The following is a 25,961-nucleotide window of genomic DNA, read 5'->3' on the forward strand; positions in this document are numbered from 1 at the left end:
TCAACACGTGGGGCGTGAGGTCTCCACAGTACATCGATGTTGTCGCCAGTGGTCGGCGGAAGGTGCACGTGCTCGTCGACCTGGGACCGGACCGCAGCGACGCACGGATGCACGCCAAGACCGTAGGATCCTACGCAGTGCCGTAGGGGACCGCACCGCCACTTCCCAGCAAATTAGGGACACTGTTGCTCCTGGGGTATCGGCGAGGACCATTCGCAACCGTCTCCATGAAGCTGGGCTACGGTCTTCCGCTCACGCCCCAACATCGTGCAGCCCGCCTCCAGTGGTGTCGCGACAGGCGTGAATGGAGGGACGAATGGAGACGTGTCGTCTTCAGCGATGAGAGTCGCTTCTGCCTTGGTGCCAATGATGGTCGTATGCGTGTTTGGCGCCGTGCAGGTGAGCGCCACAATCAGGACTGCATACGACCGAGGCACACAGGGCCAACACCCGGCATCATGGTGTGGGGAGCGATCTCCTACACTGGCCGTACACCACTGGTGATCGTCGAGGGGACACTGAATAGTGCACGGTACATCCAAACCGTCATCGAACCCATCGTTCTACCATTCCTAGACCGGCAAGGGAACTTGCTGTTCCAACAGGACAATGCACGTCCGCATGTATCCCGTGCCACCCAACGTGCTCTAGAAGGTGTAAGTCAACTACCCTGGCCAGCAAGACCTCCGGATCTGTCCCCCATTGAGCATGTTTGGGACTGGATGAAGCGTCGTCTCACGCGGTCTGCACGTCCAGCACGAACGCTGGTCCAACTGAGGCGCCAGGTGGAAATGGCATGGCAAGCCGTTCCACAGGACTACATCCAGCATCTCTACGATCGTCTCCATGGGAGAATAGCAGCCTGCATTGCTGCGAAAGGTGGATATACACTGTACTAGTGCCGACATTGTACATGCTCTGTTGCCTGTGTCTATGTGCCTGTGGTTCTGTCAGTGTGATCGTGTGATGTATCTGACCCCAGGAATGTGTCAATAAAGTTTCCCCTTCCTGGGACAATGAATTCACGGTGTTCTTATTTCAATTTCCAGGAGTGTATTTTCCACAGTACTTCCCTTTCCCATTTCATGACTAAACTCCACCCAAGCCATCTGTGAAGATCCACAGCCTCGAGCAATAACATTTTTTTCCGGAATTTTTACTTCCTAAGGGACTCCTGGCCTGCCCCACTTCAATTACTCGAAGGCGTAAAATTAGTGGAACGTAGGCGAGAGCACGCCCAGCAAGCCACTGCTCTGTTTTGTAAATACTTGAGGCTACACACCTGGAGACTTGCTGTCTGGCTGCTTTCCCAGCGCTGTCCCCGGTGCCTCGCATGTAATCCATTGACGCAAAACCTGATAATTACAGAATCGCGTAATTCTCCCTGTATTACATAGCCAGTGTGCCGATCTATTTGCACAGACATTACATACACTGTAATCGAGAGTATTACTCCAACAAACAACAACTAATTACCTACAAAGAGATTTCGCCGCTGTCAGTCATTTTTATTGACCTAAAGTGCTCTCAAAGTCACGTAAAATGGACTCATGTAAGGGGTCAAGGCCGTTGCCCCCTTCACCGAAGAGTCAAGCAGTAAATTGCTCACTCCTACGTATATCTCACGAAGAGACCATGAGGATAAAATCAGAGAGATTAGAGCCCACACAGAGGCATACCGACAATCATTCTTTCCACGAAAAATACGAGACTGGAATAGAAGGGAGAACCGATAGAGGTACTCAAGGTACCCTCCGCCACAAACCGTCAGGTGGATTGCGGAGTATGGATGTAGATGTAGATGTAGATGTACACTATAAAGATTGCCGCGAGACTGGAATGCTTCAGTAGAAGCGCCCACATAACCACAATAATTCCCTTTCTCATATATGGTACGAATTTGTTACCTCAATAGTGTTTTGCTGCTTCAAATGGTAACAGAAAATTAAATGTTTCAGAAACATTTCGTGTGGTTTGTATGTTCATTGTGTATGTCGTGCAAATCTTTCGCGGCACTGTTTTCGAAATACAACGTCTGTGAATGTACCTGTGTCGTCAGAATACACCGAATATGGCGCTCAGAAGCGCCGATAATCTCTGTGAAAACTCGCTATTTAATTTCCTGTTCAGATAAATGCATTGTCACACTTTCAGTACGTGTCATTATGACGCTGACTGGCAATACACATTGAGGTGATGATAGTCATGGGATAACGGTATACAAATATAATATGAAACGTCCCCTTAGAAAAATTGTACAGGACTGAGCTTAAACTAACACACAATATTCTTAGCGCAACGCAATCTGACTTTCAAAAATCCCTACAAAAGAATGGCCCTGACTAACATTAACCTATACCTTTCACAAATCACTTACCTCACTAAAATCTTCATTACTCGAACTACTGCAATACAGCGAGCGCCACTACTCCCAGCTAAATAAAAGATTCAAACTACTGAAGGCACTAACTACTGATAGGCATAGTTAGCAAATGAAAGATTTTAATAGAGAACAAACAATGTATTTACCTTAATAATCATAATATATATAGCAGTTCATGCCATCCAGTCTTACAAATTTCAAATCTGCGCCATTTCTCTCCCCACATCCACCACTGCCGGCGGCTCACCTCCAACAGCGCAACGCTACGCGCTGTTCACATCCAGCTGCTCAACACTACAATGGCAGACAACAATGCAAACTAGCCACAGACTGCACACAGCACAGCCAGTGATTTTCATACAGAGAGCGCTACGTGGCGGCGGCGTTACCAGTATAAGAACCTAAACAGTCTACTTACATAGCCCCCATGCTCCCCACAATAAATTTTACAAATTGTTTTGGGCAGTGGGCAATACATATTTGTTAAAATTTTTCATAATCGTAATTACAATAACAAAGAAATCAAATGCACACACTTATTGATACAATGTTGGTCAAAAGCTAAAATTTTCTCACAGTCCATAAAGACAGTCCTGATCATTCATCACAGTAAAACTGCCGTTTCTTTTCTCAAAGTCTGAGCAGTAAAAGACAATGCACACGGAAGTAGAGGATTTCCATGCAGTCTTGAAGAAGTAGTCCTTCTAACAGAAAGACAGTGCTGACTCTTGACATGCTGACAGGTAATGGGCCACAACAGAGCAAACCCACAGCAGAGTCATTCGAAGTTTTGAAGAATATTGGTAGATAGGTCATCGCAGAGCAGACCCACTGTAGTCCTGTTAGAGATCGTGGTATTGGTGGGCCACCAGAGCTGCAGACCCACTGCAGTCCTTGTAGAAATAATGATATTGGTGGGTCACCAGGGATGCAGACCCACTCTAGTCCATGTAGACGGCCAGCAGCCATCTGTTGCGACTGTGCAGGTGCACAATCACCATCGTAGAGTCTTGCGGAGAATATAGCAAGTCCATAAACCACCACTTGTGCACTCACAAAGTTTTTGGAATTGTCCTTAGAACCAGCAATGCTGTTATCCAGTCCCTTGCTGAATTATTAACTCACGTGCAAACAATATCACTCCCTACTTCTCACATATTGTCCATATACTATGACCAACAGAAATGTGTGCAGTGAAACGAATGCTTACAAGTTACTTAATGTAATAAACTGGTGTCAATTACAATTTTATAACATGAGAACACACTTACAGAAATACAGAAAACATCATTAAAGAACATAACAATACAGATAACATTTGTAGTACAAGCTTTACAAAAGAATCGAAATAAACAGATCCATCAGTGTTACAGGAATTATGACATGAGTACATACATAAAAGATCAGAATAACTTTTGAAACATCAACTTTACACATGAGCATTAAAATAAAACAGAATAAATAATGTCTAAGCGTATTTACAAGGTAAATAACATATTATTAATGCCAATTATATTTGAGGATAACAGACTGCACACAGCACAGCCAGTCATTTTCATGCAGAGAGCGCTACGTGGCGGCGGCGTTACCAATATAAGAACCTAAACAGCCTACTTACAATAACGATGGCGGTAGTATCGCGTACACAAGGTATAAAAGGTCAATTCACTGGAGAAGCAGTCATCTGTACTCATGTGATTCATGTGGAAAGATTTCCATCGTGTTTAGGGCGGCACTACGGGAATTTACAGACTTTGAACACGGAATGATAGTTGGATCCAGACACATGGGACATTCCGTTTCGGGAATCGTTAGGAAATTCGGTATTCCGAGATCCGCAGTGTCAATAGAATACCAAATTTCAGGCATTCTCTCTCACCACGGAAAACGCAATGGCTGACGGCCGTCACTTAACGACCGAGAGCAGCGGCGTTTGCGTAGAGTTGTCAGTGCTAACAGACAAGCAACACTGTGTGAAACAACAGCAGAAATGAGAGTACGACGTACGAGGAAGTCTGGTGTTATGGGGCTATGGCAGCAGACGCTCGAAGCGAGTGTCTTCGCTAAATGTACGACATTGCCTGCAGTCCCTCTCCCGGGCTCGTGGCCATGTGGTTTGGACTCTAGACGACAAGAAACCCGTGACCTGGTCAGATGAGTCCGTACTACAGCCGGTAATAGCTGATGGTAGGTTTCGAGTGTGGCGCAGACCCCATGGAGTCATCAACCCAAGTTGTAAACAAAGCACTGTGGGAACTGGTGGTGGCCCAATAATGGTGTGGGCTGTGGTTGCATGGAATGGACTGGGTCCTCTGGTAAACTGAACCGATCATTGACTGGAAATAGCTACGGTTAGCTACGTGAAGATTATTTTTAGCCATTCATGGACTTCATGTTCCCAAACAACGATTGAAATTTTATGGACGACAACGCGCCTTGCCGCCTGGCCACAATAGCTCGCGATTCGTTTAAAGAACGGGCAGTTGGTGCGAATGATTTAGCCACACATAACGACCTACGTGAATCCCATCGAACATTTATGGGACATAATTGAGATGTGAGTTCGTGCACAAACTGCTGCATCGGCAACTCTTTTGCAATAAATGGGCCTCTATAGAGGCAGCATGGCTCAGTATTTCTTGAGGGGACTTGGAACTACATGTTGAGTCCATGCCACCTGCAGTTGTTGCACTACGCCGCGCGAAACGAGTTTGACACTACAGGGCTATTACAAATGATTGAAGCGATTTCATAAATTCACTGTAGCTCCATTCATTGACATATGGTCACGACACACTACAGATACGTAGAAAAACTCATAAAGTTTTGTTCGGCTGAAGCCGCACTTCGGGTTTCTGCCGCCAGAGCGCTCGAGAGCGCAGTGAGACAAAATGACGACAGGAGCCGAGAAAGCGTATGTCGTGCTTGAAATGCACTCACATCAGTCAGTCATAACAGTGCAACGACACTTCAGGACGAAGTTCAACAAAGATCCACCAACTGCTAACTCCATTTGGCGATTTTATGCGCAGTTTAAAGCCTCTGTAAGGGGAAATCAACGGGTCGGCCTGCAGTGAGCGAAGAAACGGTTGAACACGTGCGGGCAAGTTTCACGCGTAGCCCGCGGAAGTCGACTGGAGACCGACAGCGCCGACTTCATCTTTCCACAGGATGGTGCTCCACCACACTTCCATCATGATGTTCGGCATTTCTTAAACAGGAGATTGGAAAACCGATGGATCGGTCGTGGTGGAGATCATGATCAGCAATTCATGTCATGGCCTCCACGCTCTCCCGACTTAACCTCATGCGATTTGTTTCTGTGGGGTTATGTGAAAGATTCAGTGTTTAAGCCTCCTCTACCAAGAAACGTGCCAGAACTGCGAGCTCGCATCAACGATGCTTTCGAACTCATTGATGGGGACATGCTGCGCCGAGTGTGGGAGGAACTTGATTATCGGCTTGATGTCAGCCGAATCACTAAAGGGGCACATGTCGAACATTTGTGAATGCCTAAAAAAACTTTTTGAGTTTTTGTATGTGTGTGCAAAGCATTGTGAAAATATCTCAAATAATAAAGTTATTGTAGAGCTGTGAAATCGCTTCAATCATTTGTAATAACCCTGTATATTTGTAGGTATTGCATGACTTTTGTCACCTCAGTGTAAATGATGGATATTAAATGTATCAATTCATATATCAAAATATTTAGCGTTAGCTTGAGAAACATTTGCCCCTGCACATTTTAATACCAGTTTAAACTTAAGGAATACTTCCGTAGTTCAGCTGTGGTTATTATTACCAGTAGTGACCTCAACAATTGTCAGCTTCGTTCAGGACGCGTCTAAAACTCTTCACTGTTTGCGACATACGATTTTACAAATTACACATCCTCATACTTTCTAAATTATCGATTTTTACTGTGCCTCATGCCGTTGTTTATCGGATAAAGTCATTTATGAGTAAAGCATCAAGTGAATAAAACAAAATCAGCTTTCTGAGGAGTCTGTCAATGCCCGGACAACAATAGTAAAACTGTGAGGACCGGGCGTGAGTCGTGCTTGGGTAGCTCAGTTGGTAGGGCACTTGCCCGCGAAAGGCAAAGGTCCCGAGTTCGAGTCTCGGTCCGGCACACAGTTGTAATCTGCCAGGAAGTTTCAACAATAGTATTTTCCAACGATAGAGCATAACTGTCACCGTTTTTTGGCAATGGTCCTGAAACGCTTTCTAGTGACACTTTATGGGCAGCATGCAGGGACGAGAAACTAAATACGAGAAACTTTGGCCAGCCCGCCCAGACAGCGTCAGTTCAGAATCCAGTTTTGGACCTCATTATCTCGCACAGACTCTACAATTACAATACAGTATAGAAAGCCTATACGAAGACGGTCATGAAGCTGTCCAATGTCGCTTTGAGAAATAAATTGCACAGTATTTCCACGTGTACTCATGGTAGCTGGCTACCGAGTATCGGGGCTGGCAGCATCCATACCAGGTGGTGACGCACTATGCCATACACATGTTCAATACAGAACGAATCTGACGACAATACTGAGAATGGAGTTGACCAACATTAGGGAGATCATATTGGGAGGGTGGAGAAGGGCACATTGTCCTGCCTGATGTTCGCCGTTTCGCAGTAACAGCAGCTACAGATTAAAGTGAACAATGGTCTGGCCGTATCCAACACTTATGATTGTTCGGTCATTACAGTACGAATACTCAGAGATGGACCTTTGTGCCACTGGCTGATACTGAACGGTAGGTGCCGCTCTACATCTCGACAATGCTGTCGCAAGCAACTGTCAGTGGCAACAAAATAGAAAGTACTCTCCCATCACTAAACATAAATCGCGAACTCAGTAATTATATGGCGGAACACAAATTCACGTTGCGAGATCTGTAGCATTTTGAGTTACACGGCAGACATGACTTACTTTCAGTGTCGACCGGTTTTTCTACTTGGGTCGGCCGCGGTGGCCGAGCGGTTCTAGGCACTACAGTCTAGAACCGCGCGACCACTACGGTCGTAGGTTCGAATCCTGCCTCGGGCATGGATGTGTGTGATGTCCTTAGGTTAGTTAGGTTTAATTAGTTCTTAAGAAGTTAAGTCCCGTAGTGCTCAGATCCATTTGAACGATTTTTTTGGACTTTACTGTGTAACAGTGGTGCTTAATCGGAATATTAATGATCTATTCTGTCAGCTCAAGATACGTTCTACGAATAGCACAATATAATGACTTTCATTTTTAATTTATAGTATTTCATCACATAGAAAATGGAAAAGCTGCAATTAAAAGGCTTGCAGAAAGTGTCTTGCAATATTGTGCATTTTATGTCCTGTAATTATATCGGTTGTTAATGGTACTCTGCACTGACACTTAGTGAATAATAGCACACCATATAACCATGGGAACATATTGTTACTATTTTAGCTCACTTCTCCAATGTTCGCAAATAAAATACAAAATATTATCCTGATCCACACAGTGTCCAACCTCTATAATTGGTACACAGTATCCAGTCGGCTTGAAATGACTCCAGACACATAATGTCCTTTTAAGTTTTTCCTCTCGAGTGGTTGTTCCCAGTACATCCCAGTTTTATTCGCTGGTTTGTAATTGACTTTACATTGACACCCTTTGGCTGTTTGTTCTATTTTTCAACTCTCTTCCAGACTTTATTTTGTCTTTTAGAAAGTAGTCCGTAATTGGAGCAAACCAGTGATCGGTATAAAATGCTAAAAAACAGATAAAAACAGTCTCGGCCACGTTTTCATATTTTTGTTCGCTTTGGCCCTTTCCACAGACCATCTTTTTTTTTTTTTTCAACGCTGCAATACAGTAATAACACATTTTCAGTATAGAGGGATGAAAATATGGCTAAACAACGTCTAAAATTAAAACGTCTAAAATTAAAACGTGCGATGTTACACCCACTATGGGAGCTACTGGCCGCAGACGGAGCGAGATCCGTATAAGTAAGGATATCACTGCTGAATACAGCAGCTTTAGTCGAGAGTAAGTACTGTAGGCTCCACCCATCGCTTACAGCATTACATCATTGACAACAAAAGACGCGTGGAATACGCTACATTGCAGCGGAGAAAAGAAGGAAAGTGCTGAAACCGGTTGCTAAAGAATAAAAAACTGAAAACGCGATCGAGACTGTTTATTTTGTCTGTTTTTAATGTCTTCTCTCCCCTGGTGATCTTTTGCTTCTAATTGTTGAAAACGCTTCAGCTGCCTCCTTCGCGGTCATTTTGTTAGACATTACCCTGTTCAAAGCCATCTTCACCTTACTCTTCATTCTACACTCCTGGAAATGGAAAAAAGAACACATTGACACCGGTGTGTCAGACCCACCATACTTGCTCCGGACACTGCGAGAGGGCTGTACAAGCAATGATCACACGCACGGCACAGCGGACACACCAGGAACCGCGGTGTTGGCCGTCGAATGGCGCTAGCTGCGCAGCATATGTGCACCGCCGCCGTCAGTGTCAGCCAGTTTGCCATGGCATACGGAGCTCCATCGCAGTCTTTAACACTGGTAGCATGCCGCGACAGCGTGGACGTGAACCGTATGTGCAGTTGACGGACTTTGAGCGAGGGCGTATAGTGGGCATGCGGGAGGCCGGGTGGACGTAACGCCGAATTGCTCAACACGTGGGGCGTGAGGTCTCCACAGTACATCGATGTTGTCGCCAGTGGTCGGCGGAAGGTGCACGTGCCCGTCGACCTGGGACCGGACCGCAGCGACGCACGGATGCACGCCAAGACCGTAGGATCCTACGCAGTGCCGTAGGGGACCGCACCGCCACTTCCCAGCAAATTAGGGACACTGTTGCTCCTGGGGTATCGGCGAGGACCATTCGCAACCGTCTCCATGAAGCTGGGCTACGGTCCCGCACACCGTTAGGCCGTCTTCCGCTCACGCCCCAACATCGTGCAGCCCGCCACCAGTGGTGTCGCGACAGGCGTGAATGGAGGGACGAATGGAGACGTGTCGTCTTCAGCGATGAGAGTCGCTTCTGCCTTGGTGCCAATGATGGTCGTATGCGTGTTTGGCGCCGTGCAGGTGAGCGCCACAATCAGGACTGCATACGACCGAGGCACACAGGGCCAACACCTGGCATCATGGTGTGGGGAGCGATCTCCTACACTGGCCGTACACCACTGGTGATCGTCGAGGGGACACTGAATAGTGCACGGTACATCCAAACCGTCATCGAACCCATCGTTCTACCATTCCTAGACCGGCAAGGGAACTTGCTGTTCCAACAGGACAATGCACGTCCGCATGTATCCGTTGCCACCCAACGTGCTCTAGAAGGTGTAAGTCAACTACCCTGGCCAGCAAGATCTCCAGATCTGTCCCCCATTGAGCATGTTTGGGACTGGATGAAGCGTCGTCTCACGCGGTCTGCACGTCCAGCACGAACGCTGGTCCAACTGAGGCGCCAGGTGGAAATGGCATGGCAAGCCGTTCCACAGGACTACATCCAGCATCTCTACGATCGTCTCCATGGGAGAATAGCAGCCTGCATTGCTGCGAAAGGTGGATATACACTGTACTAGTGCCGACATTGTGCATGCTCTGTTGCCTGTGTCTATGTGCCTGTGGTTCTGTCAGTGTGATCATGTGATGTATCTGACCCCAGGAATGTGTCAATAAAGTTTCCCCTTCCTGGGACAATGAATTCACGGTGTTCTTATTTCAATTTCCAGGAGTGTATTTTCCTCTTACTTTTTTCTCATTTTCTGCCATTTCAATCTGATCTGAAAAGAACTAAGAAGAAGGAAACTAAATGTAAAAATTCAAATTATTTCTGACCGATTGTCAGAGCCATTCGGATGGCCGGTACTGTGCGACAAATACGCAATAGAATTTGTTGTTTGGGTTGTTTTGGGGAAGGAGACCAGACAGCGAGGTCATCGGTCTCATCGGATTAAGGAAGTATGGGGAAGGAAGACGGCCGTGCCCTTTCAGAGGAACCATCCCGGCATTTGCCTGGAGTGATCTAGGGAAATCACGGAAAACCTAAATCAGGATGGCCGGACGCGGGATTGAACCGTCGTCCTCCCGAATGCGAGTCCAGTGTCTAACCACTGCGCCACCTCGCTCGGTACGCAATAGAATCTAGTCACATTGTACCTTTTTTTGTTTTATAGAAATTACCATGAAACGTTTGTTAAGTGTCATTCCTTACGCAACACAGATGCAACAAAAACTAATCACTTACCTGAATAATGGTTACTACTTGCTTAAAAACATCCTCTTTGCGCCAAGAGCTACAGCAACACCATCAAGCACTTCGAGCAGAAAAAAGTACTGCAGACCGAAAGAAGATATTCGTCTCCAGTGCAAGTGGAAACACAGGTTTACTTCTGCTTTGTGCACTTCTACCGTTTGGAGGAGGAAAGGGAAATCACAGCAGTGGCCGGTAATAGGCAGCCGATGCTGCACGACTCTCCCTTATTAGGTACGGCTAGGAGACGTATTGGTGTTTCAGCGCCAGTTGCAGTAAACGACTCGCAATGGTCCTGGCCAACAGAATTGGTCCGAATTTTTGCTTCGCATGCCATATTATCTCTAACAGCAGAAATCCAGGCGTGAATTGAATGTACGTTGCTGGTCACTGAAATTGCAACACTGTGAAGGCTGAATGCACCAAACGACTAACTGACAACGCTTGGATACGCAAACGACTAACATTTCAAAGCGTTCGGAAGTCGCGTTCTGTTCTTGGTAAATCTTGAGTAGATGGTGTTATTATGTGTACGTGTAAAGGCACATACACACTAGGTCATCGAACGGCAACAAAGTAAAACCATTAGATTCCGCCGAACATTCGAGTTCAGCCTATCATCCTCACCAAACCAAGGGATGGGCAAGGAATTCGAGCGCGTGGAGTCGCAATTGGACCTGATGACCCATCGAGGTTGCTCCTGTTCTGTTGTTGATACACTACTGGCTATTAAAACTGCTACACCACGAACATGACGTGCTACAGACGCTTAATTTAACCGATAGGAAGAAGATTCTGTGATATGCAAATGATTAGCTTTTCAGAGCATTCACACAAGGTTGGCGCCAGTGGCGACACCGACAACGTGCTGACATGAGGAACGTTTCCAACCGATTTCTCATACACAAACAGCAGTCGACCGGCGCTGCCTGGTGAAACGCTGTTGTGATGCCTCGTGTAAGGAGGAGAAATGCGTACCATCACGTTTCCGACTTTGATAAAGGTCGGATTGTAGCCTATCGCGATTGCGGTTTATCCTATCGCGACATTGCTCCTCGAGTTGGTCGAGATCCAATGACTGTTAGCAGAATATGGAATCGTTGTGTTCAGGAGGGTAATACGGAACACCATGCTGGATCCCATTGGCCTCGTATCACTAGCAGTCGAGATGACAGGCATCTTGTCCGCATGGCTGTAACGGATCGTGCAGCCACATCTCGATCTCTGAGTCAACAGATGGGGACGTTTGCAAGACAACAACCATCTGAACGAACAGTTCGACGACGTTTACAGCAGCATGGACTATCAGCTCGGAGACCATGGCTGCGGTTAGCCTTTACGCTGCATCACAGACAGGAGCGCCTGAGATGGTGTACTCAACGACGAACCTGGGTGCACGAATGGCAAAATGTCATTTTTTTCGGATGAACCCAGGTTCTGTTTATAGCAGCATGATGGTTACATCCATGTTTGGCGACATCGTGGTGAACGCACATAGGAAGCGTGTAATCGTCATCGCCATATTGACGTATCACCCGGCGTGATGGTATGGGGTGCCATTGGTTACAAGTCTCGAATCACCTCATGTTCGCATTGACGGCACTTTGAACAGTGGTTGTTACATTTCAGATGTGTTACGACCCGTAGCTCTACCCTTCATTCGATCCCTGCGAAACTCTACGTTTCAGTCCTGTACGGGCCTTTCTGGATACAGAAAATGTTCGATCTTTCCAGATCTCTCATCTATAGAAAACGTCTGGTCAATGGTGGCCGAGCAACTGGCTCGTCACAATACGCCAGTCACTACTCTTGATGAACTGTGGTATCGTGTTGAAGCTGCATGGGCAACTGTACCTGTACACGACATCCAAGCTCTGTTTGACTCAATGCCCAGGAATATCAAGGTCGTTATTAAGGCCAGAGGTGGTTGTTCTGGGTACTGATTTCTCAGGATCTATGCACCCAACCTGCGTGAAAATGTAATTACATGTTAGTTCTAGTATAATATATTTGTCCAATGAATACCCATTTCTCATCTGCATTTCTTCTTCTTGTAGCAATTTTAATGTCCAGTAGTGTAAAAAAAATGCGGTATATCTACTATTTCACCGGTCGATGCTTGAGAGCCGAAGAAGACTGAGTAGTCGTCGCATGAGCAGCATTTCTTTCACTGTAAGAAAGTTATCATCAGAAAAATAAGATGAAGAAAGGATACTAGTGGACGACCTCTCTATTGAAATGTAGGGAAAAGTCGTGGAACAAATTTAATGTCTGATCTTAAGCTGTCTTATAATATGCGCTATTCCTTAATTTTTCAAAAAAAAAAAATCAACAGATGTCAATAAAAACTTCATGTTCGTTTTCACATTGTGCCCATTACTTTCTAATAGCTCACTTATTTCCCTCCAACCTTTTCAATTTTTGTAGCATGCCATAAACATTCACATTCACAGGAAGAATTTATCAGCTTTAATACTGTCTTCGTACCCCATAGTCCCGTATTTTTAATCACAATGAATATAAACCTGCTCAGTGGACGCAGCAAACCGATACTGAACCAACTAACATTTGACATGGCGTCCACACTAGGAGAGCGTTCCCAAGGGCAACCCACCGCCTACACTTCGATGTTACCTCTTGTAGTCCGAACCTCAGCCAAGGCCAACCGCTTTGTTGCTTTCGATATCCTGCCCGTACACACTCAGAAAACGTCGGCTGAAGTAGCGGTTGGTTGTCGTTCGTTCGCCTCTGATGGCCTAGTGTGTATGCGCCCTAAAAGGGAAAGGCGTCCAGCAGTAGATGCGTCATTGCCTTTCGAGACTGCGATTTACGGTTCTGCGGAGTTGCTGCCCACATAGGACGACATCGGACACCTGTTTATCTGAATATGTAAGATGTGTTCAGGGGGGTCAGAGTCAACGCCATGCAGGATTTAAGCGGCCCACGCTTCTTACACGCGAGAGGACAGACGTAAGTATTTTTCACTCGGGCATTCAGGATCCTACAGAAATGGCACGCACCTTCCATCAGAAACTGATTTGTTTGCAGCAAGACACGTGTGGATAGGAACAGGGCGACGGCTTCTAGATAGCCACGGAGTGTCAGCACTGGGACCACTGTTGTGGGTTGTCTCGACGCCACAGTAGGGACAGGCGCGCCAACAATGGATTCAGATGAGTGCCGGTTGTACGCACAGTACAACAAAAGAAGTGTCCGTGTCTGGAGTCTCCGAGAAGAATGAAATTTCCCGGAGTGCATTCCTTACCGTCAAAGCAATTTGCGTGGTGGTTTCTGATACCATTAGGAACTCGGCATGCTCGACAACCCACTTATTAGGACAGCAGCCGTTACATTTTTCCCACGTTGAGATTGTCGGCTGCGCCTTACGTTCGAAGTGTCCCGGATGTTATCTTTCAACTACACTAATGCTCATAAATTAAGGATAATTGAAGAATGTGGTGCCACGCAACGTGGCACTACACAAAACTGGCTCTAATAGCATAGACACATAGTGAACACACGCGACACAGATCTGAAAGTCCATGGTATTAGTGATAAGTTGAGAAAACCGTCCCCAAATACATGTGCTACAAAACGCCACTATTTCCTGCGCATGTACCCCGATTTCAGTATAGGATATGATCGCCATGCACACTTACACAGGCCGCACAACGGCCTGGCATATTCTGGATCATGTGGTCGAGCAGCTGGTGGAGTATAGCCTCCCATTCTTGCACCATTTCCTGTCGGAGCTCCTAAAGTGTCCTAAGGATTTGAAGAAGTGCAGCGATACGTCGACCGAGAGCATCCCAGACGTGCTAGATGGAGTTTAGGTCTGGAGAACAGGCAGGCCACTCAATTCGCCTGATATCTTCTGTTTCAATGTACTCCTCCACGATGGCAGCTCGGTGGGGCCGTGCAGTATCATCCATTCCCTGAAAAGGTGGACATACTGGTGCAAAATGACGTCCCGATACACCTGACCTGTTACAGTTCCTCTGTCAAAGACATGCAGGAGTGTACGTGCATCAATCATAATCCCACCCTACACCATCAAACCACGACCTCCATACAGGTCCATCTCAAGGACATTAAGGGGTTGGTATCTAGTTCCTGGTTGACGCCAGATAAAAACCCGGCGAGAATCACTGTTCACACTATACCTGGACTCGTCCGCCAACATAACTTGGGACCACTGTACCAATGACAATGTACTGTGTTCTCGACACCAGACTTAACGGGCGCTCCTGTGACCAGGGGTCAGTGGAATTCACCTTCCAGGTCTCCTGGCGAATAAACCATGTCTGTTTACTCGTCTGTAGATTGTGTGTCTGGAGACAACTGTTCCAGTGGCTGCGGTAAGGTCCTGAGCAAGGCTACCTGCAGTACTCCGTGGGCATCTGCGGGCACTGATGGTTAGATATCGGTCTCCTTGTGGTGTTGTACACTGTGGACGTCATGCACTGTAGCCCCTGGACACGTTTTCTGTCTGCTGGAATCGTTGCCATAATCTTGAGATCACTCTTTGTGGCACATGGATGGCCCGTGCTACGACCTGCTGTGTTCGACGAACCTCCAGTCGCCCTAGTATTCTACCCCTCATAACGTCCTCAATATGTGTTCTTTGAGCCATTTTCAATACACAGTCACCACTAGCACGTCTGAAAAGGCCTGCACACTTACTCGCTGGACTGTACTCTCGACATGCTGGACTGCTGCCAGCGCCACAGTGCGACGACCGCAGGTCAAATGCACCGCATGGTCATACCCCGAGGCGATTTAAAGCCCCAAACCGCCCACCAGACCGTTGTTTCAGCATGTATTAACGTTATCCTTAATTTATGAGCATGAGTATAGATAATGTTACACTATAGGTTGTCCGTCCGGCCTTACATATGCCGATACAGATTGTGTTCGGCTCTTGCCTTGACCAGTGTGTTCTCTGGGTCTCTCACCCGATGAAATCATTTGATCATGTTTATTCAAAGGTCTTCAAGATGTTAACCGCATATGGGCATTGAAATGAATCGATGGTAACTGCGAATGTTTGTGGAGAAGAAGGACTTGAACTCATATCTCCCACCAACCACGAGTGGTCGCAATAACAGTCTCATTCAACCAAGAATGCATCCTGTCAGACCCAAATTCCCAGCCAGTCAAACATTACTAGCGTAGCGTCACACACCTATGAACCCCTTACTCGCCATTTCGTACTCCCACAAGAGTTCGGCCTTGGTGTGCATCTGCAGTGAAATAATAGATCCATTGTCCATAAGGATGGTGCAAAGTCCAAAGATTCATTCTTCCAATGCGGTTGTAAATCAAGCTCGATTTCTCTCTCTCTCTCTGTCTCTCTCTCTCTCTCAACACCACGAAGAAGTTTGCGACATAAACGAAACTTGTAGGCATCTTCCTACATCTGAAAGAAAATTTCTCTTCGAATTTCAAGCCAGGCGCATAAGAGTAGCGCTAGAAGCACCACTATGAGGATGTAAAGTAAATGCACGCTGTAAAGGTTGTGAACGTTGGTAGCCTCTGAGATAGGAGGTGGTGAACTGATATTAGTGAAGACTGCCTTATTTATTTATTTACATAGTTTACGCCCACATTGGAGCACTAAAATCAAACATAACGCGACAGTCTACAATAATTAGTTTAGGTCTTAGCAGTCATCAATTTCTTCGTTTCCCAAAACTTCTTCATTTCCTGTGATCTGGCTGCTCGTTATTCTGCAGATATGACATACTTCTTCCGTTCTGATGGTATCACTGTCAGCCGTGTGTATTTGTTCTTCAGAAGCAGTTTCTCTTCTCTTTGTTGAATTTGGTGTATGGTGATGTTCAGTTCATCCAGATCACTTTGTACTTCTTTAAACCAGATGTTTTTGGTTTTACTGTTCCAGAAGTAGCGAAAGAGTTGCTTCAGGATTCTAACATTTGATAGGCAAGATATGTGGCTGAAAAATGCAATCCTTCTTTTCCGTATTGTATCAATATAGGATTCACTTTCTTCATACACTACTGAACTGGCCAAAGTCTCCACTGCTCATTACTTGGTGTTTCTTACTGATATTTGTTCGGAGTATCCTTCTATCAACTTTCTGCAATTTATCAGTTGTTGCTTGAGTAATTAGCCTGAATAGTGTTTCACTTGCATATTGTGCTTCTGGTTTAACGACGGAAGAGTAATGTCGAAATTTAGGGTTTATTGAGAGAGATCTTTTTTTTTTTTTTTTTTTTGTAAGTTGGCCACTTGGTTCTCTGAGCTTGCTGAAGTTTTAATGTTCTATTATCTATTGACGCACTTTCATTAACTTTCCAGGTAATAATCTCTTCAAGATATTTAAACATTTTTACTACTTTAATTTTTTGATCATTTTGGAGTATGGTATGGGATGTGTCATCTGGCAAGCTGTGCATCATTTCTGTTTTCTCAAACGAAATTTCCAATCCGAACTTTGGCGCTACTCGTTCTAGTTGTTCTATCTGAACCTTTGCTAAATATTGTTTGCTAACAGCGCCAAATCATCTGCAAATGCAAGGCAGTTAAGCTGAATCTCTCTTCCAATCTTAACAGATGGTGGGCACATCTTGTTCCATTCACGCATGATTTTCTCCAGCAAAAAATTTAACAATAATGGAGACAATCCATAGCTTTGCCGAAGGCCAGTATGAATCTGTAAAGGTTCATTCTGAATCCTACTCTAGCTTTAGTATTTTGAAGGGTGACTGCAACGAGGTTGACAAGTTTTCATGTAAACCAAATTCTTTAAGAACTGACAGTAGAGATTCACGATGGATACTATCGTAGGATTTTTTAAAATCGACAAACGTGGTCACTAGTTTCTTGTCCCTGACCGTTTGATGTTTCATTATCCATTTGAGACTAATAATTTGATCAGGGCAGCTTCGTCCTGGATGAAAGCCTCCTTGATATTCGCTTAGTTCACCATCAAGCTGCCCATGAATTCTGAAATACAGAACCTTGGAAAATTTTTTATAAATAGTATCCAGCGGGGATATACCACTATAATTATTTGGATCCAATCTATCTCCCATTTTGTGCAGTGGATGGATTATTGCAACGTTTCATTCCCCTGGTAACTTCTCAGTATTCCAAATGTAAAATGTCTGTGTAAGTTCAGAATAATTTGTACATTTGCATATTTCCAAAGTTCTGCCACTAATTGGTTCTCACCTGCTGCTTTATAATTCCGAAGTGAGTCAATCGCTGCTTGTACTTCATCTCGCTGTGGTGGTATAACTCTTTCTAAATGCTTTTTTTTCTTCTTGGATAGGGGTCAAATTCCAAATGTTGTTCAGGTTCCGTAACTGTTTGAAATATTTAGCCAGTATCATTGAATTGTCATAATTGTTATGTGCTACCTTACCGTTTGCATCCTTCTTCATAAGAGAAGGTGGAGTGTATTTCGACGGGTACTGTTTGAATGTCTGATAGTAATCTCTTGTCTTGTGGCGGTTGAAAGCATCTTCTATAGATTTTGTTGTTGTTGTTGTTGTGGTCTTCAGTCCTGAGACTGGTTTCATGCAGCTCTCCATGCTAATCTATCCTGTGCAAGCTCCTTCATCTTCCAGTACCTACTGCACCCTACGTCTTTCTGAATCTGCTAAGTGTATTCATTTGTTGGTCTCCCTATACGATTTTTACCCTCCACGCTGCCCTCCAACGCTAAATTTGTGATCCCTTGATGCCTCAGGACATGTCCTACCAATCGATCCCTTCTTCTAGTCAAGTTGAGCCACAAACTTCTCTTCTCCCCAATCCTATTCAATACCTCCTCATTAGTTATGTGATCTACCCACCTAATCTTCAACATTCTTCTGTAGCACCGCATTTCGAAAGCTTCTATTCTCTTCTTGTCCAAACTATTTATTGTCCATGTTTCACTTCCATACATGGCTACACTCCATACAAATACTTTCAGAAACGACTTCCTGACACTTAAATCAATACTCGATGTTAACAAATTTCTCTTCTTCAGAAACGCTTTCCTTGCCATTGCCAGTCTACATTTTATATCGTCTCTACTTCGACCAACTTCAGTTATTTTGCTCCCCAAGTAGCAAAACTCCTTTACTACTTTAAGTGTCTCATTTCCTAATCTAATTCCCTCAGCATCACCCGACTTAATTCGACTGCATTCCATTATCCTCGTTTTGCTTTTGTTGATGTTTATCTTATACCCTCCTTTCAAGACACTGTCCATTCCGTTCAACTGCTCTTACAAGTCCTTTACTGTCTCTGACAGAATTACAATGTCATCGGCGAACCTCAAAGTTTTTATTTCTTCTCCCTGGATTTTAATACCTACTCCGAATTTTTCTTTTGTTTCCTTTACTGCTTGCGCAATATACAGATTGAATGACATCGGGGAGAGGCTAAAACCCTGTCTCACTCCCTTCCCAACCACTGCTTCCCTTTCGTGTCCCTCGACTCTTATAACTGCCATCTGGTTTCTGTACAAATTGTAAATAGCCTTTCGCTCGCTGTATTTTACCCCTGACACCTTTAGAATTTGAAAGAGAGTGTTCCAGTCAACATTGTCAAAAGCTTTCTCTAAGTTTACAAATGCTAGAAACGTAGGTTTGCCTTTCCCTAATGTTTCTTCTAAGATAAGTCGTAGGGTCAGTATTGCCTCACGTGGTCCAACATTTCTGCGGAATCCAAACTGATCTTGGCCGACCGATTTTAGCGAGTCCTTATGAAATTGTCTTTCGACCCTTCTAATTTCTTTGGCAGTTGATCGTATAGCATTTATTAATTCCTCCCTGGAGCTTTCAGTTCTCTTTTGTAGGTCATTTAACCAGGCCTTATGTCTACGTTGAATCGCTACGTCACATTCCTCATTCCACCAAGCATGTTTCTTGCGTTTTCGCACAGGAGCTTTTAATCGATTGACAGTGGCTTCTAGACAGTCACGTAAAGGTATTCTTGATCTCTCGTAAAATATCTGATTATTAATAATATAACTAGGGTCATATGCTCTGTTTGCATCTAAGGAAGATCAAAGAGTGGCTTAGATCGGCAAAGGAGAAAAGGGATCCACTTGCAACGTCGGGAATATACCGTATACCGTGCACATGCGGAAAAGTTTATGTCGGTATGCTTGGCAGATCAATCAACACCAGGATCAAAGAATATAAGCGACATTGGGGCAGGTGGAGAAATCTGCCATGGCAGAGCACGCACTGGGTGAGACCGACCTCGTAATAAAATTCGCCGATACGGACGTTCTGGCTGTAGAGAAGCACTGTCACACGCGTTTGTTCAGAGAAGCCGACAGTTTCAACAAGAAAGAGGAAAGCCTTAAGGTAAACGGATCCTGGCTTCCCGTACTGCAGCGAACGACCGTCGCAGGTAGCAAGAGGAGAACCGCACCAGAAATGGCCGAGGAGAAGCCCTCGGACGTTGGCGCGCCAGGAACATATAGTCTGCAGCGGCGGCGAGCTCGGCTCCAGTTCACCACCGGCAATGGAGGGTGAAGCTTTGACAATGCCAGCCACTCGTGCTGGCGAAACGTCAGTAAAATTATTAGAGGAACGTCGGCCGAAGAACCCGAGACAGAAGCGAATAGGCAGTTTGTCAGACTTTTAGTTGTTAAATGGGAACTGCGTGTGTAACTAAACCTCTCGCTAGCAACGTGCAAGCAAGCACTGAAGTTCCTAGTACCGATTCCGATCTAGAATCGCCGTAGGTATCCTACCTCTAAACAAGAAATTAACTGTGGAATTACTTTTACAACACGTGCCGCGCAGAGTGGCCGTGCGGTTTGAGTCGCCATGTCACGGATTGCCCGACCCCTTCCGCCAGAGGTTCGAGTCCTCCCTCGGGCATGGGTGTGTGTGTTGTTATTAGCATAAGTAGTGTGGAAGTTTAAGGACCGATGACCTCAGCAGTTTGGTCCCTTAGGAATTCAGACACATTTGAACATTTAACGATAGGTGATTTTAATTAATCTCAGACTCATATAACTGTGTTAAAATTACAACCTATGTAAATTATGGTTACGAGAATATTCAGAGTGTTATTATCACGAAGCAATCGTTTACAGTGATTAACTGTTGTGTAATGTAAGTGTCCCCTGTTACAAAAACGTCTCTATTGAACATATATGAAATTTGATTCTAATATTCTCTCAAGACGTTCGTTTAGGCCCTACAACTGTTTATTACCTTGCAATGGATAACTCGGCTGTGCTCTTGCAGCATTGCAGAAATGATGATCTGAAATAAATCAGAGCGCGGCAGTTTTCCTTTTTAACTTATTTTCCGACTGTATTGTTTTACAAATTATCTTTTTAACTTGAACTAACATGAATGACATCCTTTTCGTAGCACTGTCATTTACCATAAAATTTACTTTTGTACAAACTCATTAAATTGTATCAGATTCACTTTTTACCTTTTTAATCAAATACTGTAAATAACAATGGATGGAGGAATCTAATTAGAATACTGAACATAAGATAGATACCAACAGGTGGATACTATTAAATGCCATGAAATCGTTGCACAACAATAATTACTGAACTAACGCTCGCATCAGAACAAGCTGTAAGTAATTACCTTTTTGCCAAATGCGTCGTTTCTCAATAAAATCACACAAAATCAAACTCTAACCTCAATTACACATTTGTGGTGCATCTAATATTAAAATTCCTTCTTCTTACGGCACGTTTGCAATCGGAAATCCTGCCATGGTACAACAGTGTCACGTCTCCTCAGCTCGACAACTGTAGTTAAACTGTCAATTTCTTCGCTCGTCCTTGCTCTACTCAGTAATACAACTTCTGGTAGCAAAGAACATGTCACATATCTATGTGTACAGGCATGCTAAGACGCTCGTAGTGACATTCCGAAACAGTGTGATTTCCTATGATATTTACATTTTTACTACTATTTCTCGTAGTGTGCATACTTCTCAGAGACTGGTATGATGCAGCTCTCCATACTACTCTATCCTGTGCAAGCTTCTTCATCTCCCACTACCTACTGCAACCTACATCCTTTTGAATCTGTTAAGTGTATTCATCTGTTGGTCTCCCTCTACGATGTTTACCCTCCACGCTGCCCTCCAATACTAAATTGGTGATCCCTTGATGCCTCAGAATATGTCCTACCAACCGATCCATTTTTCTAGTCAAGTTGTGTCACAAATTTCTCTTCTCCCATTCCTATTCAATACCTCTTCATTAGTTATGTGATCTACCCATCTAATCTTCAGCATTCTTCTGTAGCACCACATTTCGAAAGCTTCTATTCTCTTCTTGTCTAAACTATTTATCGTACATGTTTCACTTCCATACATGGCTACACTCCATACAAATACATTCAGAAACGACATCCTGACACTAAAATCTATACTCGATGTTAACAAATTTTTCTTCTTTAGAAACACTTTCCTTGCCATTGCCAGTGTACAATTTATATCATCTCTACTTAGACTATCATGACTTATTTTGCTCCTCAAATAGCAAAGCTCATTTACTACTTTAAGCTTCTCATTTCCTAATCTAATTCCCGCCGCACCACCCGATTTAATTGGACTACATTCCATTATCCCCGTTTTGCTTTTGTTGATGTTCATCTTATATCCTCCTTTCAAGACACTGTCCATTCTGTTCAGCTGCTCTTCCAGGTCCTTTGTTGTCTCTGACAGAATTACAATGTCATCGGCAAACCTCAAAGTTTTTGTTTCTTCTCCATGAATTTTAATTCCTACCCCGAATTTTTCTTTTGTTTCCTTTACTGATTGCTCAATATACGGACTGAATAACATCGGGGAAGGCTACAACCATGTCTCACTCCCTTCCCAACCACTGCTTCCCCTTCATGCTCCTGAACTCTTATAACTAGTTTATGTACTCATTGTAAATAGCCTTTCGCTCCCTAAATTTAACCCCTGCCACCTTCAGAATTTGAAAGAGAGTATTCCAATCAACATTGTCAAAAGCTTTCTCTAAGTCTACAAATACTAGAAAAGTAGGCTTACCTTTCCTTAATCTAATCTTTAACGTAAGTCGTAGGGTCAGTATTGCCCCACGTGTTCCAACATTTCCACGGAATCCAAACTGATCTTCCCCGAATCCGGCTTCTACCGGTTTTTCCATTCGTCTGTAAAGAATTTGTGTTGGTATTTTGCAGCCGCGGCTTATTAAACTGACAGTTCGATAATTTTCACATCTGTCAGCACCTGCTTTCTTCGGGATTGGAATTATTATATTCTTCTTGAAGTCTGAGGGTATTTCGCCTATCTCATACATCTTGCTCACCAGATGGTAGAGTTTTGTCAGGGCTCGCTCTCCCAAGGCTATCAGTAGTTCTAATGGAATGTTGTCCACTCCCGGGGCCTTGTTTCGACTTAGGTCTTTCAGTGCTCTGTCAAACTCTTCACGCAGTATCATATCTCCCATTTCATCTTCTTCTACCTCCTCTTCCATTTCCATAATTTTGTTCTTAAGAACATCGCCCTTGTATAGACCCTGTATATACTCCTTCCAGCTTTCTGCTTTCCCTTCTTTGCTTAGAACTGGGTTTCCATCTGAGCTCTTGATATTCATGCAAGTGGTTCTCTTTTCTCCAAAGGTCTCTTTAATTTTCCTGTAGGCAGTACCTATCTTACCCCTAGTGATAGATGCTTCTACATCTTACATTTGTCCTCTAGCCAACCCTGCTTAGCCATTATGCACTTCCTGTCGATCTTATTTTTGAGACGTTTGTATTCCTTTTTTCCTGCTTCATTTACTGCAGTTTTGTATTTTCTTCTTTCATGAATTAAATTCAATATCTCTTCTGTTATCCAAGGATTTCTATTAGCCCTCGTCTATTTACCTACTTGATCCTCTGCTGCTTTCACTATTTCATCTCTCAAAGCTACCCATTCTTCTTCTACTGTATTTCTTTCCCTCATTCTTGTCAATCGTTCCCTAACGCTCTCCCTGAAACTCTCTACTAATGGTTCTTTCAATTTATCCACGTCCCATTTCCTTAAATTCCCACCTTTTTGCAGGTTCTTCAGTTTTAATCTATAGTTCATAACCAATAGATTGTGGTCTGAGGCCAAATCTGCCCCTGGAAATGTCTTACTATTTAAAACCTAATTCCTAAATCTCTGTCTTACCATTATATAATCTATCTGACACCTTCCAGTATCCCCAGGCTTCTTCCATGTATACAACCGTCTTTTATGATTCTTGAACAAAGTGTTAGCTATGATTAAGTTATTCTCTGTGCATAATTCAACCAGGCGGCTTCGTCTTTCATTCCTTAACCCCATTCCATATTCACCTACTACGTTTCTTTCTCTTCCTTTTCCTAGCATCGAATTCCAGTCATCCATGATTATTAAATTTTCGTCTCCCTTCACTATCTGAACAATTTCTTTTCTCTCATGATACATTTCATCAGTCTCTTCGTCATCTGCGGAGATAGTTGGCATATAAACTTGTACTAATGTGGCAGGCATGGGCTTCGTATCTATCTTGGCCACAATAATGCGTTCACTATGCTGTTTGTAGTAGCTTACCCGCAGTCCTACTTTTTTATTCATTATTAAACCTACTTCTGCATTACCCCTATTTTATTTTGTATTTATAACCCTGTAGTCACCTGATCAGATGTCTTGTTCATCCTGCCACCGAACTTCACTAATTCCCACTATATCTAACTTTAGCCTATCCATTTCCCGTTTTAAATTTTGTAACCAATCTGCCCGATTAAGGGATCTGACATTCCTCGCTCCGACCCGTAGAACGCCAGTTTTCTTTCTCCTGATAACGACGTCCTCCTGAGTAGTACCGGCCCGGAGATCGGAATGGGGGACTATTTTACCTCCGGAATATTTTACCCAAGAGGACGCCATCATCATTTCACCATACAGTAAAGTTGCACGCCCTCGGAAAAAATGACGGATGTAGTTTCCCCTTGCTTTCAACCGTTCGCAGTACCAGCACAGCAAGGCCGTTTTGGTTAGTGTTACAACGCCAGATCAGTCAGTCATCCAGACTGTTGCCCTGCAACTACTGAAAAGGCTGCTGCCCCTCTTCAGGAGCCACACGTTTTCCTGGCCTCTGAGCAGATACCCCTCCGTTGTGGTTGCACCTATGGTACGGCCGCTATCTGTATCGCTGAGGCACGCAAGCCCCTCCACTAACGGCAAGGTCCATGATTGAAGGGGGGTGGGGGCGGGAGGGGAGTAGTGGATTTAGTAGTAGAAGAAAAGCTGTGGATGCCGGTCGTTAATCGTACCTCAGTAACTAACTAGGTAGAGCATTTGTCTGGGAAAAACAAAAGGTTCCGGATTCGAGTTCAGCATAGGCAAACATTTTAATGTGCCAGGAGTTTCGTACAAGAATATAAATTAATTTCCCTTACACTTGGAAGCATTGTATGAGTGACTGTATACTCAGGCACGTAGTGTCCGCTTCACAGCATTACCTAGCTTTGGTCCACAGCCAGTGACGCTGCCCACGGGTCTATAATAACGTTAGTGTAATTGATTCTGGCAGCCGCTGTAGCTTCACGACACTCGACACGTTCACTAACCATCACGAACAATAATCTTACAGCGCAGGCGCTATCAACGAAGCGACAGCCATGACATATGACTGTTAGCGCAGTTCTGTTAAGGGGCTCCGGAACGCCCTATACTTGCAATGTTAAAATAACGCTTATAAATTACATCTTTCCTCACAAAGTATTTGAGGTAGGAAGTTGAACTTTTTACAGATTATTTATTGGAATATGGGCTACAACTTAACACAGGGATTTTACAAAATTTTAGTTCAGTTACTAAAGATGATTTTTTTCAATTGTAATGAAAATTCACAACATTTTTTTGCAATTTTTTATTTATATATTCAAAAATATACAGTTTTTTGGAAACAGGCTGTGTTAAATTATGCAGAAGGTACTGTGTAACATTTACTGAAAGTTTGAAACAAATATGTTTGGAAGATCCTTAGAAAACATGTAATTAGTATGAGAAAATAAAAGTTTTGGGAATCGAGCGACAAAGATTGGATTAACTTTTTAGTGCATTCCAGGTCCATAGGATGGATTATCTTCATCCTCTGCAAACTCCTCCTCCAGCTTCCTCTTGTTCCTCCTCCTGTTTACTCTTGCTTGTATTTCTGGACTCTTTACAGCCCTGTCTGCAGCCCGAAGGCGTTCCTTGTCTAAAGCAAGCATCGCTCGTACCATGTTAGAACCTATCTTCATTGGCATATTTCTAAATACCTTGCACCTTACAATGTTGCCATCATTGAAAGTCGCAACAGCATCATACACACCAAAGTGAAGTGTTTCT

Source organism: Schistocerca cancellata, chromosome 3 (genome assembly GCF_023864275.1).
Source record: "Schistocerca cancellata isolate TAMUIC-IGC-003103 chromosome 3, iqSchCanc2.1, whole genome shotgun sequence".
NCBI classification, from domain to species: Eukaryota; Metazoa; Arthropoda; class Insecta; order Orthoptera; family Acrididae; genus Schistocerca; species Schistocerca cancellata.